Consider the following 17,818-nt stretch of genomic DNA (forward strand, 5'->3'; position numbering starts at 1 on the left):
CTAGGTCAGAGGACCTTATAACTCAATAATCACAGTCGCAATATTTCACTGGTTCCCTGAGCTCTAATTCCCACAAGATAACATAAAGCCAAGTGACACCTGCACACAGTGCATTGTGTTACAGGAGAGGATCTCTCTAGGACAGGCGTCCCCAAACTTTTTACATAGAGGGCCAGTTCACTGTCCCTCAGACCGCTGGAGGGCCGCCACATACTGTGCTCCTCTCACTGACCACCAATGAAAGAGGTGCCCCTTCCTGAAGTGCGGTGGGGGGCCGGATAAATGGCCTCAGGGGGCCCCGCGGGCCGTAGTTTGGGGACGCCTGCTCTAGGAGCATAAGGAATCTGAATCTTATTTAAAATGAGCAGTAAGAATGCCTGTCGTTTTTGCTTTGAAGGGAGACATCTCTATTACACTGAATAGTAAGTAAACCTATTCTTTGCTCTCTAAGGGACAATCTAAGCAAATCAGCCCTTTGGAACTCTGTCTTCCAAGGCTGGTGAGTATACATCCTTGGAAAAATATTCTGAACACACGGAGTCAGTGCCTTTGCTCACAAGATATGCAGAAACGTGAGACACATGGAGAATTGTCCCCCAATAAACTTTGGGGTGGTAAGTACCTATTGACTGGAAGGAAATATGAGATGGTAGATTTTGAAGGGCTGGTGATGTTTTGGGCCTTGATCTGGGTGCTGGATAATTAAGTATATTCAATTTGTGAAACTTCACTGAGTTGTACATTTAGAAAACATACTTCTCTCTATATATTGTACTTTAATAAAATATTCTTGCTTAAGAAAAAGAAACCAAAGCAAGCAAAGAAATTCAAAACAAAAAAAACTGAAAATCCCACATTATTTTCCTGGAACCTCTATGCCAGAAAAAGGCCACTTTAAAAGTATGCTGCAGATCTTTTTGGGTAGACCATGAATTGATACATGAGAATTATAATAGGATTATTTACTAGCCACATTCAAATGGCTAAAATCCATTTTCTAAGAATAGAAACACTGAATTATCTAGGCATGGGCCATCAACTCTTAGTATTTACAGTGCTCCACTCATTTTGTCAACTGACCTTTTTATCAGAGTCTTCTAGTTATAAACAGTTAATAATAGCTCATGATGGTTCATTTTTATAGCTTTGTTCTTCCAGCCAAATATATAATAAAATCCATATATTATTTTTTTCTGTAGAATAGGGATGATGCTTTTCTGAAGACAAGACTGGCCCCACCATATACTTGCTTTTTAAGATGGTCTATATTTCCAAGTTTTATTTCTTTTCAGGCCTTCCTCTTTGAGGTATAAAGACTTCGTTTGATAATTAAGAGATAAAAATATCAAACCATACCTTTGGCACAAGCTATAGACAATTAGAGTGTAAGTACCAACAAAAGCTTTTATAAAACTATAATGAAATCATTTGCTTGGCTTATTTGAGCAAAATCTTTCCACTTCTGTGTATACAGCAAGGTTTTTGGGGATAATAAGGATAATATACCATTTAAAATGAGGTATTTTTCTTTTACATAAAGAGTATGAAAACAATAATGTATAACATTAACTTACCGCTTTTGTAACATAAGGTATATTTAATTATCTAGACTTTTTATATCAATTCATATCACATATAATTTTAAGTGCCATCCATATAGATGACTTGCCCTGTTTTCCAGTGGCACAGTTTTCTCTTTGCTATTGGTAGCTATAAGCATGAGAAAGAATATTCAGAATATTCTTATTTAAGTAGAGGGGTCCAGAATTCAAACTTAATCTAGTTTACTGAGATAGATGAGGAAGGAAAAGATAAGTGATATTTTTGCATTTGGCATTAAACTAAAATCTAGAGCATAAAATAGTGCACTGAGCTACAAGTCAGGGGTTGGGGGTTCTGCCACCATAAACCAGACGTTAACTACGTAGTTTTCTTTTTTTTTTGGAGAGACAGTCTCGTTCTGTTACCAAGCTGGACTGCAGTGGTGTGATCTCGCCTCACTGCAACCTCCGCCTCCTGGGTTCAAGTGATTTTCCTACCTCAGTCTCCTGAGAAGCTGGGACTACAGGTGCACATCACCATGCCCAGCTAATTTTTGTATTTTTAGTAGAGACAGTTTCACCATGTTGGTCAGGTTGGTCTTGATCTCTTGACCTACTGATCCACCCGCCTCGGCCTCCCAAAGTGCTAGGATTACAGGTGTGAGCTACTGCTCCTGTTTTTTTTTGTTTTTTTGTTTTTGTTTTTTTTAAGACAAGGTCTTGTTCTGTTGCCCAGGCTGGAGTGCAGTGATATAATCATGGCTCAGTGCAGCTCATTATTCCTGGGCTCAAGTGATCTGTCTCAGTCAGCCTAGTAGCTGGAACTACAGGCACATGCCACCATGCCCGGCTAATTTATTTTCTTTTTCTGGTAGTGATGAGGTTTCACTGTGTTGTGCATGCTGGTCTTGCACTTCTGGGCTCAGGCAGTCCTCCTGCCTTGGTCTTAGAGTGCTGGGATTGTAGGCATAAGCCACTGTGCCTGGCCCATTTTTGTATTTTTAATAACAGTTATGAAACAGAATTTCTCCTAAATCTGAAGATTTACCTACCCCTTAAATGTAAGTTTTCCACAAAATTCTGTGACCTCCCTGTGGCTTTTCTTCTCTATACTCTTTCTGAGTGACTACCCATGCCACAGCCAGAGCTTCTGCCATCACCTTTGAAATAAGGACTCTTAAATTGGAATCTCCCTTATTCCAGATTAGGGTTTGACATATCCATTTGCACAGTGTTTCCAGAACTGTTCCCTTTCCATATCTATTTTCACCTTAATATCTCTTGTCTACATTATCGGAAGTCCGAGGAGTCACCTTCCTGAATCTTATCTTTCTTTTCCATCATTTCATTATTGAAAAATCATGTGCCTTTTGCTCAACTATCCTTGTCAATGCACCACTGCCTGCAGAAGAAAATCCAAACACCCTACTACTGCATTCAGGATCAGCTACAGCCAAGCCCCTACTTAACATTCTTACCAGAGTCCACTCACATGGAACTCCCTACCGTTAAAAGTAGCTCATGTACTATACCAATTCTGTGCCTTTGCTCATTATATTCCATAACCTTGGATTCTCTTGCCCACCTCAACTATGGAAATCATACCATTCCTTCTAAACTCAAATGACATATCCTCTAAATCACCTTTGCACACCCTCCTACCTCTTGTAGCATATACTGTGTAGTATTTATAATTCATACAAATGTATATTGAACTTAGTTATTTACATATGTTAGTAGTTTATATTTGTTACTCAATTTTAAGTTCTTCATGGGCCAAAATTATGTTTCAATTATCTTCCTTTCTGTGATGAGTAAGACATAGTCCCTGTTCTCAAGCGACCTACAGTCTAGCATAGGAGACAATGTACAGTGTGACAAATGCCAAACAAGTGTACGCATGGGAGCTATGAGACCACATAAGAGGGACATTTTCCCTACCTAAAGGTTAGGGAAGGATTCCTATAAGTGGCTTCTAAGTTCCATTCTAGACACCATACTAGACTGTAAGTTTCTTCAGATTAGGGTGCTATTTTTTCATCTATGATGTATCTCTAGGGCATAGTATTATATTTAGCACAAAATGGATTCTTGAAAATTACTTGATGAGCATGTAAATAAAAGATGCCCATCTATTTTTAGTTCTAAATGTGTAGATTTGGAATCATACTAGTCTTTTGTGATACTTTTCTGTTCCACCTATCATATGGTCAATAAATAATTGGCTAATGAAAACCTAATCAAATAATAACGTACTTTTAGCCTTGAGGTTCTAGATAAGTGTTAATTGACATGGTTGCCCAAATAATTTCTAGGAAAAGCCAGAGTAGAACTTCAATCAAATCCTTCTCAGTACATTCGTTCTAACTCTAAGAAAGAAGGCTGTGTGGATAGATGAGTTGGTTTGCAATTATAGACCCAAATTGAATCAAACTGCAACATTTATTCTTTAATATCTAAGTTCATATAAGTTAAAGAAAAACAACAGGCTGTATTATAGCCATTAATGATAGGCTATAATAATAGCTATCATTTATTATAGTCTTAGGGCATGGTAGCCACTGGCTAAGCTCTTTGTATGCATTCTTAATTCTCAAGTACAAAGTACTTCTATCTCCATTCTTCAGATGAGGAATGTGAGACTCAGTTGAGAATGTGTTAGTTGTGTCCAGTCACCCAGCCAGACGGTGGTAAATCCAGAATTCTAACCCAAGTCTATCTGACTCCAGAGTCTGATAAGTACATATGGACAGAGATACTATCTTTTGCTTCACAGTATAACATTATGAAAATAACAATTGGCTTAGGTTTGTTCCATTTGCATACAGTTTTTCTTACCATATGAAACATTTACTAATTTTGATGTTAATTAATGAAAGTTATGACACAGGTGAATCTAAAATCAGAAGTAGAGTACTAATATGTAATTGTTTTCATTTAAATTTTGTAAATATTATGGCAATTTCTTTTGAAATCTGAATACCACCTACAAATGAATATAAGATACAATAGAGCCTATGATACCTTTACTGTTGGCTAAAATCACCTTGCTAAAGGCACTGTCAAAGCTGAAGTATATTTTGAGGTGCTTGGTGGCTCCAATAAGCTTTCTGCCTTAATTCCAGATGTAACCAGCAGCATTTGGTAGACAATGTACTTTGTCCAGAAAGAGCTAATAGCAGAGTCTTTGGGTGGGGAAGGGATTATGTCACTGTCTAGAAATCTCCTACGATACACTTGGCTCGTCAGCAATGGCAGGCTGAACGAAGAATGCACAGCCAAGCAACACATGTGAAGTCCAAGAAATGGGATGGAAAGAGAAGGATAAAATGGGAAAGAGAGCACAATGGAAGAGAAATAAAGTTACAGAGAAATAGTGTTATTTCATACCCCAAAAAACATTGCTATAAGACCTAAGAGACAGTGTTCCAACTTGTCTTCTAATCTAATTTTAGGGCATTGGGGCAGGGAGTAGTTACAACCTTCATGTGCTTGGAATTTATTGTTCTTGATGGGAGGTACATGAACTAGAGGGTCCTAAGTTTCTTTCCTTTTAGAGCTTTTATCCTATCATGGTGCAGATATATAGCCCTCGGGCTTTATGATATAAGAAATATGTTGAAGTCAATAAGGTAGAAATAGATGGATACCTTCTTAACTTGATAAAATATACCTTGATCCCAAACTAACCATTAGGCTTACTGGGACAACACTGGAGGTATTCCCACTCAAGTCAGGAACAAAGAAGGATGCTCATTTGTCACTACCGTTACTCAACATCATAGACATTAGATATTAGACAACATAATTATTAAGAGAAAGAAACTAGAGGTATAAAAGTTTAGAGAACATAAAACTACAGTTTGTGATGAATATAGAAAACCTATGACATTCAAGTGAAAAAGTAAACAATTAGAAAACTTAGTAAGGCAGCAGGATACAGAATTACTATATATATCAATAAATTTTAGATATACAAACACAGAAAGTTGGAAGATGAAATAGGGGAAGACTATATACAATAGCAACAGCAAAAGATGAAATATTTAAGAAAAAGCTTTAGAAATGTGCCAGATTTATTAATATAATTTTAAAGCATTCCTGAAGACACAAAGACTTGTACAAAGGGAAAGACACACCAAGTTAGATAGGAAGACTCAACCTTATAAAGTTGTTCTTCCTAAGCTAATTTAGCAATTAAGTATATTTACAGTAACAAGTCCAAAAATTGAAGAAGGGTAGGGATGGGGGGAGAATGAGACAAATTCTAAAGTATATATTAAAAAGTAACATAGATCAGTGGAACAGAATAGAAAAGCCAGAAATTAATCCATTTATCTGCAGGCAACCCATTTTTGACAAGGATGCCAAGAGCATTAGTTGGGGAAAAGAACAATCTTTTCAATAAATGGTGCTGGGAAAACTAGCCACATGCAGAAGAATGAAACTAGACTCCTACCTCTCACTCTACATAAAAATCAATCCCAAGTGGATTAAAGACCTAAATGTAGTACCTACAACTATGAAACTCTAAGACAAAAACAGAGTAAATGCTCCAGGACATTGGTCTGGGGGAAGATTTTATGAATAAGACCTCAAAAGCACAGGCAACAAAAGCAAAAACAAATGAGATTGTTTCAAACTGAAAAGCTTCTGCACAGCAAAAGAAACAATCAACAGAGTGAAAAGGCAACCTATAGAATGGGAGCAAATATTTGCAAACTATTCATCTAACAGGGGATTAATATCCAGAATATACAAGGAAATCAAACATCAGAACAGCGAAACAACAATCTGATTTTAAAAACGGGCAAATGATCTGAATAGACATTTCTCAAAAGAGACATACATTTGGCCAACAAATATGTGGGAAAAAAATGCTCAACATCACTAATCATGAAAGAAATGCAAATCAAAATCAAAATGAAATACCATCTTACCCCAGTTAGGATAGCTATTATCAAAATGACATAGAACAAGGATGCAGAGAAAAGGAAACACTTATACACTGTTTGTGGGAATGTAAACTAACAAAACCACTATGGAGAACAATATAGAGATCCCTCAAAAAACTACCAATAGAACTGCCATACGTTCCAACAATCCCACTACTCAGCATCAATCCAAAGGAAAGGAAGTCAGTAAGCTGAAGAGATATATGCACCCCCATGTTTATTGCAGCACTATTCACAATAGCTAAAATGTGGAATCAACCTAAGTGTCCAACAATAGATAAATGAATTTTTAAAATGTGGCATATATACACAATGGAATATAATTCAGCCATAAAAAAAAAATGAAATCCTGTGAGTCCTTGATGGACGGGACTAAAGAACATTGTTTCAGGTGAACTGAGCCAGGAACATAAAGTTAAAAACCTCATGTTCTCATTCATATGCATAAGCTAAAAAAAAAAGATCAATCTCATAGAAGTAAAAAGTAAAAGAGGCATTACTAGAGGACAGGGAGATAAAAGTAAGGGGAAGATGGTGAGATATGCTAAAGGACACAAAGTTATAGCTGTACAGGAAGAATAACTTCTAGTGTTTTACAGAACTACAGGGTGACTATAGTTTATATACTTTAAAATAGCTAGAAGAGAGGGTATGGAACTTTTACAAAGAAATTATAAATGTTTGAGATGATGGATATGCTAATTATCCTGATCTGATCATTATACATTGTATATATTGAAACATCACTATGTACTCCATTAACATGTACAATTATGTGTCAATTCAAAAATAAAAATACACCAAAAAATAAAATAAGGATTTCAAGGAAATCTCCAAAAGAGAATAAAATGAGGGGGACAATTCCTAGCATTTATTATAAAATAATATAGAGCTAAAACAATTAAATGTATATTCCTGACACAGGAATAGACGAATCAAGAAAACAGAATAGGAAATTTACAAAGAGATCCCAATGCATACAGAATTTGGTGTATGATAAACAGGGTATCTCAGCCAGGCACAGTGGCTCATGCCTGTAATCCCAGCACTTTGGGAGTCTGAGATGGGCAGATAACTTGAGGTCAGGAGTTGAGGAACAGCCTGGCCAACATGGCAAAACCCTGTCTCGACTGAAAATACAAAAATCAGCTGGGCATGGTGGCCTACACCTGTAGGGCCAGCTACTCAGGAGGCTGAGGCACCAGAACTGCTTGAACCCAGGAAACAAAGGTTGTAGTGAACCAAGACTGCACCACTGCACTCCAGCCTGGGTGACAGAGTGAGGCCCCATCTCTAAATAAATAAATACATAAATACACAAGTTATCTCAAATTAGTGAGGAAAAGATGGGCAACTCAGATTATCTTGAGAAAACTGGAGAGGTGTTTGCAATAAAATTAAGTAGAATTCATGCCTCATACTATGTACCAGGTAAATTCTAAAGGAGAGTAAATATTTAAATTTTAAAAATGAAATAATTAAAATACTAGAAGAAAACAAAGGAAACTGTCTTTATTAGCTCAGAGTGGTGAAGGCTTTCTGTCACTTAAAATCTGGAGACATACAGAAAAAGACTTTCAGGTCAGCTGTGGATTTAAAAACAACAACAGCACCAACAACTATGGTCACACACACACCATAACAATGTTTCCATCAATGATCAACTATGGGCCTGCCAGTAATTCCAGCATTTTGGAAGGCCAAGGCAGGTGGATCACTTGAGGCTAGGAATTCAAGACAAGCCTGGCCAACATGGTAAAACCGCATCTCTACTACATTTAAAAAAAAAAAAAAAAAAAAAAAAAATTAGCCAGACACATACCTATAATCCCTGCTACTTGGGAGGCCGACACACAAGAATCACTTGAACCTGGGAGACAGAGGTTGCAGTGAGCTGAGATTATGCCACTACACCACAGTCTGGGCAACACAGCAAGACTCCATCTCAAAAATATAAATAAATAAGACGGTCTATGTATGCGACAATGGTCCCATAGGATTAATATATTTTTACTGTGCCTTTCTATCTTTAGGTACACAATACTTGCCATTGTGTTACCACTGCTTACAGTATTAGGTACTGTAGCATGCCGTATAGGTCTGTAAAATAGCAGTAGGCTCCACCACACATCCTAGGTGTGTAATAGGCTCTACCATCTAGATTTGTGTAAATCTACCCTACGATATCTGCACAACAAAGAAACTGCCTAATGACGCATTTCTCAGAATGTATCCCCATCATTAAACGCATGACTGTACTGGAAAAAAAAAAGTTTAAATCTACATGACAAAAAGAAATTTCAAAAGAAAAATGCCAAACTGGGGAAGAAATATTGTCACCTCATATCACAGACAAAGCCTAATCTCCCTAACACGGAGGGTACTTTAAATCCCTTTAATCCATAAATTCATATTAAGCAAATTCTTATAATGGCAAGAAAAGATGTATACCAAAGGGCTGCAAATTAATGATTCAGGAGTTTGCTAATCTGAAGTGCTAACTTCAGATTATACATATAGTCATACATCATTTAATGACAGGGATCCATTCTGAGAAATGTATTGTTAGGTGATTACAACGTTGTGTGAACATCACAGGGTGTACTTACACAAAGCTAGATGGTACGGCTCACTTCCCACCGAGGAATATGTGGTATAGCCTATTTGCTCCTAGGCTACAAACCTAGGAGTATAGTGTGGCATGTTACTGAATAATGTAGGCAACTGTAACACAGTGGCATTTGTGTATCTAAACATAGAAAAGGTACAGTAAAAGTATTAATTTTAATCTCATGGGACCACTGTTATATATGCAGTACATTGTTGATCAAAATGTTGAATTATGTGGCATATGACTATATATTTTACCTGAAACATCAAGTCATTACATGGAATACGACTGTATATATTTTACCTAAAACATCAAGTATACATTCATTCTGCTAAATTTAATCCAGTTTTCCATCTTAATGGAGGAAACCAATAACCACAATGACAAGGAAAAATGGTCAAGATAAGCCTTCAGTTGATGTCACAGGACATCAGTGATGAGCAAAGTCACCTCAGGGTTACTCAGTTCTCGAAGGACATTCTATCTACCAAGACTGGTTGTTTGCACTGTACAGATGACAGAACTGCATTTGCTGCAGACTCTAGTCACTGTGCTGGAATGTCATTTCTGTAATGCTGTGCCTGGTTTGAACAGATTAACTCAAATGTTTGGAATACAGCAAACCTGCCATTACTTTCACCAAGCGTATAGCCATGGCGTCTGCACTTTTACTAGGCGTATTATAAATATGCAGCTAATTTCCCCATATGCTATTATTTCAGCTGAAATTTTCTTTTCTTTTTTGGAGACAGAGTCTTGCACTGTTGCCCAGGCTGAGTGCAGTGGTGTGATCTCAGCTCACTGCAACCTCTGCCTTCTGGGTTCATGCAATTTTCCCTCCTCAGCCTCCTGAGTAGCTGGGATCACAGGCACCTGCCAACCACTCCTGGCTAATTTTTATATTTTTAGTAGAGATGGGGTTTTGCCATGTTGGCCAGGATGGTCTCCAACTTCTGACCTCAGGTGATCTGCCTGCCTCAGCCTCCCTAAGTGCTGGGATTACAGATGTGAGCCACTGTGCCCGGCCTCAGCAGAAATATTTTTATACTCTTAATGGCACCACATTTGGTAAATAAATCTGGTACAACTGAAATATGGTTTATCCCTTGCAACACTTTATTACTTCATTGAAAAGAAAGATACGACTACCTTCAATTCTCCCAGCAAAGTCAAATCTCTACCTCATAGAGGAGAAAAAAAAATACAAAATTTCCTGCAATTCCTATTTGACTTCAGATGGAAACAACACAACAATATCAGGGGTCTTAATTAAAGAGGTTTGAGGGAAAGCCCAGGGTATCATGCGCTGAATTTTTCAAGCTAAGCCCACACCTCGAGCACCTGAGCGCATGCTTCATTTTTAGGTTCAGTGTCATACTTAAACCAGCTGGAATTTTTAGAACAGTCCAAGAACACACTGTGTTATTAACATTGCTATTTCCATGGAAATCTGGATAAGGGTCAGTTGGCCTATGTTACAGTTTCCCATGATATCCCTAAATTAGAGATGAATTCAACTTGTAATAATTGATTTGACTTAATTAAAAATGTTTTTCCTGCCTTGTCATTCACAGGCATTTGGGGAGGGAGTCGGGGGTGTTCTACATTGGCACTCCTTGCTCCAAGGCTCTTTGGGCCATGTCACTGGCACTTGCTTGCCAGCCAGCCAAAGGAAGAAGAAAGGAGTACAAATAAAGGCTGCCAGATTATAAGCAAAGACTTCACCAAGAAAAATAAAACGGTACAAAGTCTCATTACCTCCATGAGAAACAGAGATTCATCTCCTCGGCCTAAGTGTCTTCTTTCTAAAATTTCTAAAGTACAAGATCTTGATTATGTGTCAGAAGTAAAAGGGACCTTATTTTGCAACTTAAGCCACTGAAGCAAGAAAAACAGTCTGGGTCAGAATGTTCGGTAACAGGCACCCTAGGTATGGGCCCCAAGTTTCCTGACTCTTAATTCTCTCTGTTTCCTGCCCACGTTTGCCAGCCAGCCACTCATCTCACCAGGGAGTTGCTCATCTAAACTGCGTCCTTTGTAATAGGAGCCTCAGTCTCAGGAATTTAACCTGTCACAGGTATGATGAGGCGGGGGGTGCTGCAAAGACAAAGTTCTGAGGACCAATCAAATGGGAAAACTAAAAGTTGGAAAATGAGCAAGTATTGATGTCTTCAGGAGTGGTACAGGAGCTCTGATTAGAGACAGCTGTTTCCAGTTAGAAAAAGAAACATTTCTAAAGTAGAGAAGAATGAGTTCTCCAGGCTATGTAAAGTCTGATGTGCTATTTTTTTGGAAAAAGTGAATTTTCTTTTTTGTTTGTCTGCTCACCAAGAAGGCTTCACCACACATGCAGACGGATTCCTGCATGAGGTCTGTTTTCTACTCTAAAGTAACAAACTGGTAACGAGTTTATTCATTATTCCCTTCTTAGGGGATTGTGACTTCCTTCCTCACCTAAATTTAGTTTCTAAAAATTTAGTTTCTAAGATCACCGGGACACCCACCCCGCTCTAAGCCACAGACTCTATGGGCATTCTCAGTGCTACACACCTTCATTACAATAATTCCAGATCTTTCTCAAACATCTACTTGGTCACATAAGGAGAAGTACACCTCTCACTTCATTCTGAGAAGAAATTCCCATCCCTAATGACATAACTCTAAGCCCCTGGACCATGGAGTCACAATTCCTTCTGGGTTATGCTCTAATTTTAACTGAGAATATGTATGATTTTTATTATAAATACTTTAAATTTAGGAATTCCTTTTAAAGTACTTCTCAGAAGATTTTTAAAAATAAAGAAATGAATAGATTGGTATGAAAATCTATGCCATTTGGAAATATTTACCAGTTTCTTCTTCTCTCTTCTACCTGGAAAACAGCATATTTAGCTTCTTGGTGAGCCACAACTGAGTCCTCTATTTAGAGTTTGTCTGCCGTACCACCTTCTTAGGTCACCATGGGTGGTAAAGACAGAATCATATTAAATTTTAGTTCGGCTGTGATAATGCTGTGCCCTTTGTAACCTTGGTGGTTTAGACGACCCCATGGAGTTTCTTAGTCATTATAAGCTCAGTGTTTCTAACAGGGACATATGGCACAGCCTCAAATACTCCTCTGGCTCACATGAGATGCTAACAATGCTATTTCAAGAGTGGGAAACAGGAGAAGTGGGAACGGGGTATGCTTTTCTCCTTAACCTTTCTAGGAAGCAGTTCTTGAGACTATTAGCTTCGTTCCAGACTAGAAAATACATGGGCAGTGCAGGGAGGCTCTAGGTTGAGGACTTCATTAGTTCCATTTCTCTTTTTAAGGTGCCTAAGTTTGTTTGAAGCTGACTAAAAGAACAAGACAGAGGCCATTCTTGGTCTCTTTATAAGCAGTGAAATATCACAGTATGGCCTCTTTTCTTTTAGACAGGATCCCTTTGAGACATTCCTGAAAAAGCAGAACAGTCCATTACCATCAGGAAGGTATGCTGACTTTAGGCAATCTGGCAAAAATACTCTGGTGCCAGTGAGGTAAAAACATTATTAGCAGACTCAAGACTTTCTCTAGTTAAGTAGCTCTGACCTACACTACAGATTCCTTCTGAGCAGCTATGACGACTACACATTGTGTGGGTGTGGGTATAATAGGTGGATTTATGATTTATTTAGGGAAAGAAATTTACAAAGACATTTAGATCAGAGTTGGGTTTTTTTGCCCATAGAAAATGATGTGTCCATATGAGTCCTTAAATATCTACACAATAAAGAGATATCCCTACCAACCACAAAAAAAATAGGCTAGGCAGTACCCAGCTGCTTGGCCTATTTTTTTGTGGTTGGTTGAGATATCAGTTTTAGCATTTGTACTTATAAGCACTCACAATATTTTGCTAAAATAATAAATTTGCACAAGCAATCACAATTTCATACTATAAAAAAATTGAAAAAGTCTTGAATCTACATATTAAGTCACTGGAAAATAATGCATCTTATTTGGTAGGTTTAATTTTTTAATTAAATATTCTTAAAATTTTGTGGTCCATATGCCTAAAATAATGAGATGCCAGTTAATTTAAACTGATGAAATCTGTATCTTCAAACATATTAACATTTCATTTTGCTATTTTAGGTAACACTGATGAACAGAAATACAACCAGTGATACTATCTTTATATTGAAAAGATTAAAATGTAGACCATGCAAATTAAATGACTTGCTTAGTTTGTTATTCTACCTTCTCCACTTTCTTCACTTCCTGTAGAGAACTCTTTCGGCATCTATTATCTATTGTTCATTCATTCACCTACAAATACTTATTGAACATTTACTCTAATCCAGGCACTATTCCAGGGATTAGGGTACAGCTGTGAGGGGAAAAATTAATTAAAAAAGAAAAAAAAGCTCTCCCCTCTTACAGAACTTCAGAACTTCTAGTTAAATGGAGAGAGACAAAAAATAAGCAAATAAATACTGGATATATAATGTGTCGTATTGCAATAAGTGTTATGAAGAAGCATAAAGCCAGGTAAAGCGCTGGAGAACAATATGGGAGTGGAGAGGTCTGGATGCTAATTTTGAGTAAATCAGGGAAAGCCTCTCTGATAACACCACATTAGAGCAGAGACCTGAATCATGTAAGGGAATGAGTCTTAGACATATCTTGAAAACAGCGTTCCAGGCTAAAGAAGCAGTATTTTTTAAAAATCTGGGAGTAAGAAGCATGCTTAGCATGTTAGAGAAACAGCAAGATAAAGACAAGTGAGTAACAAGAGAGAATGGCAGGGGATGGGGTCAGATAGGTTGCCAGGGGCCATTGATGCGTGTCAAGAAAAAATAGAAGATATCCAGAAGAGAGAGAGAATGGGAAAGAGGCATATTTGAGAAAATAATAAGACTTTCCAAAAATTGGCAAAAAGCACAGATTCAAGTAGATCTCCAAACCTAAACAAAGCTAAGGAAAAAGAAAAGCACAGCATAGTAAAAAATGCTGAAAGTAAAAGTTACACAGAAAATATTAAAAGAAACCTGAGAGAAAAGACAGGTTAACATCAAAGGTGCGAATATCAGACTGACAGCTGACTTCTTGAAAGAATCAAGAGAAAGCAGCATAAAATGGAATGGTATCTTCATAGTGCTGAAGCTATAAACCTAAAATTCTCTACCAGTAAAATTACTCCTCAATCATGATGTGAAAAAAAAAAAAAAAACATTTTTCACTTCATGTAGATAATTTGCATCAACAGTCTAATCTAAAGATAATACTGAAGGGTATATTCGGCTCCCTGATGGAAGCTCAAAGATGCAGGAAGGCATAAAGAATAATGAAAGGGGAAAACATGTGGATAAATCTAAATTTTTAACTGAATATAGCAATAGTTTTAATGATAATACATTAGGAAATTTTAAGTATATATACAATGAAAATATGTGCCAATAGCATATAAGCTATATTTATATCAGACAAAGAAGGCTTTAGGTATCCATGGGGGATTGGTTCCAAAACCACCTATGGATACCAAAATCCATGGATGGTCAAGTCTCTGATATAAGACAGCATAGTATTTGCATATAATGCATTCCCATATACTTTAAATCATGTCTAGCTTACTTATAATACTGCTGTATAAATAGTTGTCAACTGTATTGTTTAGGGATTAATGAGAAAAAAGTCTGTATGTGTTCGGTACAGATGCAATTTTTCCCACGTATTTTTGACCCTTGGTTGAATCCACAGATGTGGAACCTGTGGATATGGAGGGACAACTGCATTTGAAAATGATAAAAGTTTCTCTATTAAGAGATCATAATTCTACATTTTAATGCACCTAGTAACACAGCTCAAAATTATATATTAAAAAACAATGACAAATCAACATAGAGAAATTTAAAAATCATAGTGAGAAATTTAAATGTACCTCTCTCAGGTACACCAAATAAGATAATTTATAAGGATATATTCATCCAATATAAATTTATAAATATCCTTATAAATCCAATATAAGATTTGAACAATACTATTTACATATTTGACCTAATAGTCACATATACAACACTCTACCTTGAAACATCAGAATATACACATTGCTTTCAAATATGCATGGATCATTATCAAAATCAACCATAATAAAAGCAAACTGCCACAAATTCCAAAGAATTGAATTTATATGAAACAAATTATTTGACCGTAAACGAACTGGACTAGAAATCAGTAACAAAAATTTACCCAGAAAATTGACAATGCTTATAAATTAAGAAATTACTTTCTAATAACCATGAGTCAAAGAAAAAAATCATAATGGAAATTAGAACCTGTTTGGAAGTAAATCTTCCTTAAAATTTATGAGGTGCATTAAAACTATTCTATGAGTAAAATTTGTGGCCCCAAATTCATATATGAGAAAAGAAAAGCTGAAAAGCAATAAGCTAAATGTTGTTAATAAAAAGTTATAAAGCAAACAACTTAAATGTTAATAAAACAGGCTGTGAACACTAGCTCATGCCTGTAATCCCAGCACTTTGGGAGGCCAAGGCAGGAGGATCATTTGAGCCCAGGAGTTAGAGACCAGCCTGAGCAACATGGTGAGACTCTGTCTCACACACACACACACACACACACACACACACACACACACACACCCAGAAATCTAAAGAAAATATAAGGAAGGAAATAAAAAGATAACATCAACAAGTAAAACAGTAAACAAAAATACAATAGAGAAGATCAATAAGGCTAAGAGTTGTTCTTTGAAATGATGAATATTTGTAATCCCCTGCGGAGAATAATGAAGGAATAGAAAGTAAGCTCAAATAACCAATATCAGAAATAAAAGAGGAAATGTCACTACAGAACTTACAGAGTTTTGTTGCTGTTGTTCTTGTTGTTTGGTTGGCTGGTTTTGAGACACAGTCTCACTCTCATTGCTCAGGATGGAGCAATGTATACGGTGGTATGATCTTGGTTCACTGCAGCTTTGACTTGCCAGGCTCAGGTGATTCTCCTACCTCAACCTCCCCAGTAGCTGGGACTACAGGCATTGGCTACCACACCTGGCAAATTCTTTGTACTTTTAGTAGAGACAGGGTTTTGCCATGTTGCCTAGGCTGGTCTCGAACTCCTAGGCTCAAGTGATCCACCGTCCTCGGCCTCCCAAAGTGCTAGGATTATAGGCATAAGCCACTACGCCTGGCTGAGCTTATAGATATTAAAGAGATAATAACAGAATACTATGAACAACTTTAAGTCAATAAATCCTCCATTTGTAAAAAAAAAAAAAAATCATGGAGCTGTAGGTTTAATATTATGCATATTACATTTCATACTTCAACTAAAAAGTCAAGAAAACATACCTTTTACAAAAACTAACAGCATAAGAAGAAACAAAATGTGAACAATCCCTATTTATTTTAAATTATTTAAAATTAAATTAGTAACTTAAAACTTTCCCAAAAAAATCCCTCTAGTTGGTTTCACTGTTTGATTCAAACCAAAACTTAAGAAAAAAATAAAAAGTAAAAAACCTATCCTACATAAATTCTTCCAGAGAATAAAAAAAAAGAATAGGAGGCCAGGTGCGGTGGCTCAAGCCTGTAATCCCAGCACTTTGGGAGGCTGAGGCGGGTGGATCATGAGGTCGAGAGATTGAGACCATCCTGGTCAACATGGTGAAACCCCGTCTCGACTAAAAATACAAAAAACTAGCTGGGCGTGGTGGTGCGTGCCTGTAATCCCAGCTACTTAGGAGGCTGAGGCAGGAGAATTGCCTGAGCCCAGGAGGCGGAGGTTGCGGTGAGCCGAGATCACGCCATTGCACTCCAGCCTGGGTAACAAGAGCTAAACTCCGTCTCAAAAAAAAAAAGGAATAGGATAGGAAACATTCTCCTCACCCCTAGCTCATCTTATAAGACTAGCATACCTTGATACTAAAGCGTGAGAAAGGCATTACTAGAAAGAAAAATTACAGCCAAATTTCATTTGTAAATACAGAAAAAAATACTGGTTAAATAAGAGAAATAATAGGGGTCTTCAAAAAGTTCATGGAAGATGTGTATTTTGAAAAACCTATGCATAGATTTCAATTTTTTTTTTTTTGCATCAGAATAAACTTACACTAACTTGTCATAAAATGTCTGAACAGGGTCCAGTTTGAGGCACTAACAAGGGTAAGACATCAGTTTGAAAAGAGCTGCTATCAGAGCAACATGAATTCTCTAAAATCGAAATGAGAACAAACATTAAATTTATGGTGAAGCGTGGGTGGAAGAATGGCTAAATTGCTGATGCTTTATAGAAACTTTGTGGAGCCAATCCCCCAAAGAAATCAGCCCTGTACAAATGGATAACTCATTTTAAGAAGGGATGAGATAATGTTGAAGATGAAGCCCACAGTGCCAGAGCATCTGCCTCCATTTTTAAGGAAAAAATTAATCTTGTTCATGCCTTAATTGAAGAGCATCAATGATTAACAGCAGTAATAATAGCTAACACCATGGACATCTCATTTGGTTCAGTTTACACAATTTTGACTGAAAAATTAAAGTTGAGCAAACTTTCCACTTGATAGGTGCCAAAACCATTGCATTCCTTATCAGCTGCAGACAAAAGCAGAGCTTTCAATGGAAGTTGTAAACAAGTGGGATCAAGATCCCGAAGCATTTCTTCAAAGAATTGCAAAGAGATGAATCATGGCTTTACCAGTATGAGCCTGAAGACAAAGCATAAC

The 17,818-nt window shown here is 37.0% G+C and overlaps 1 protein-coding gene across 4 annotated transcripts in view; it reads right to left on the reverse strand.

Moving 5' to 3' along the window:
- Window positions 1–17,818, reverse strand: part of ACYP2 (acylphosphatase 2) — a 191,188-nt gene that overhangs the window by 53,819 nt on the left and 119,551 nt on the right. The gene's annotated exons all lie outside the window — the stretch shown is intronic.

Source organism: Saimiri boliviensis, chromosome 1, assembly GCF_048565385.1.
Source record: "Saimiri boliviensis isolate mSaiBol1 chromosome 1, mSaiBol1.pri, whole genome shotgun sequence".
Taxonomy (NCBI): Eukaryota; Metazoa; Chordata; class Mammalia; order Primates; family Cebidae; genus Saimiri; species Saimiri boliviensis.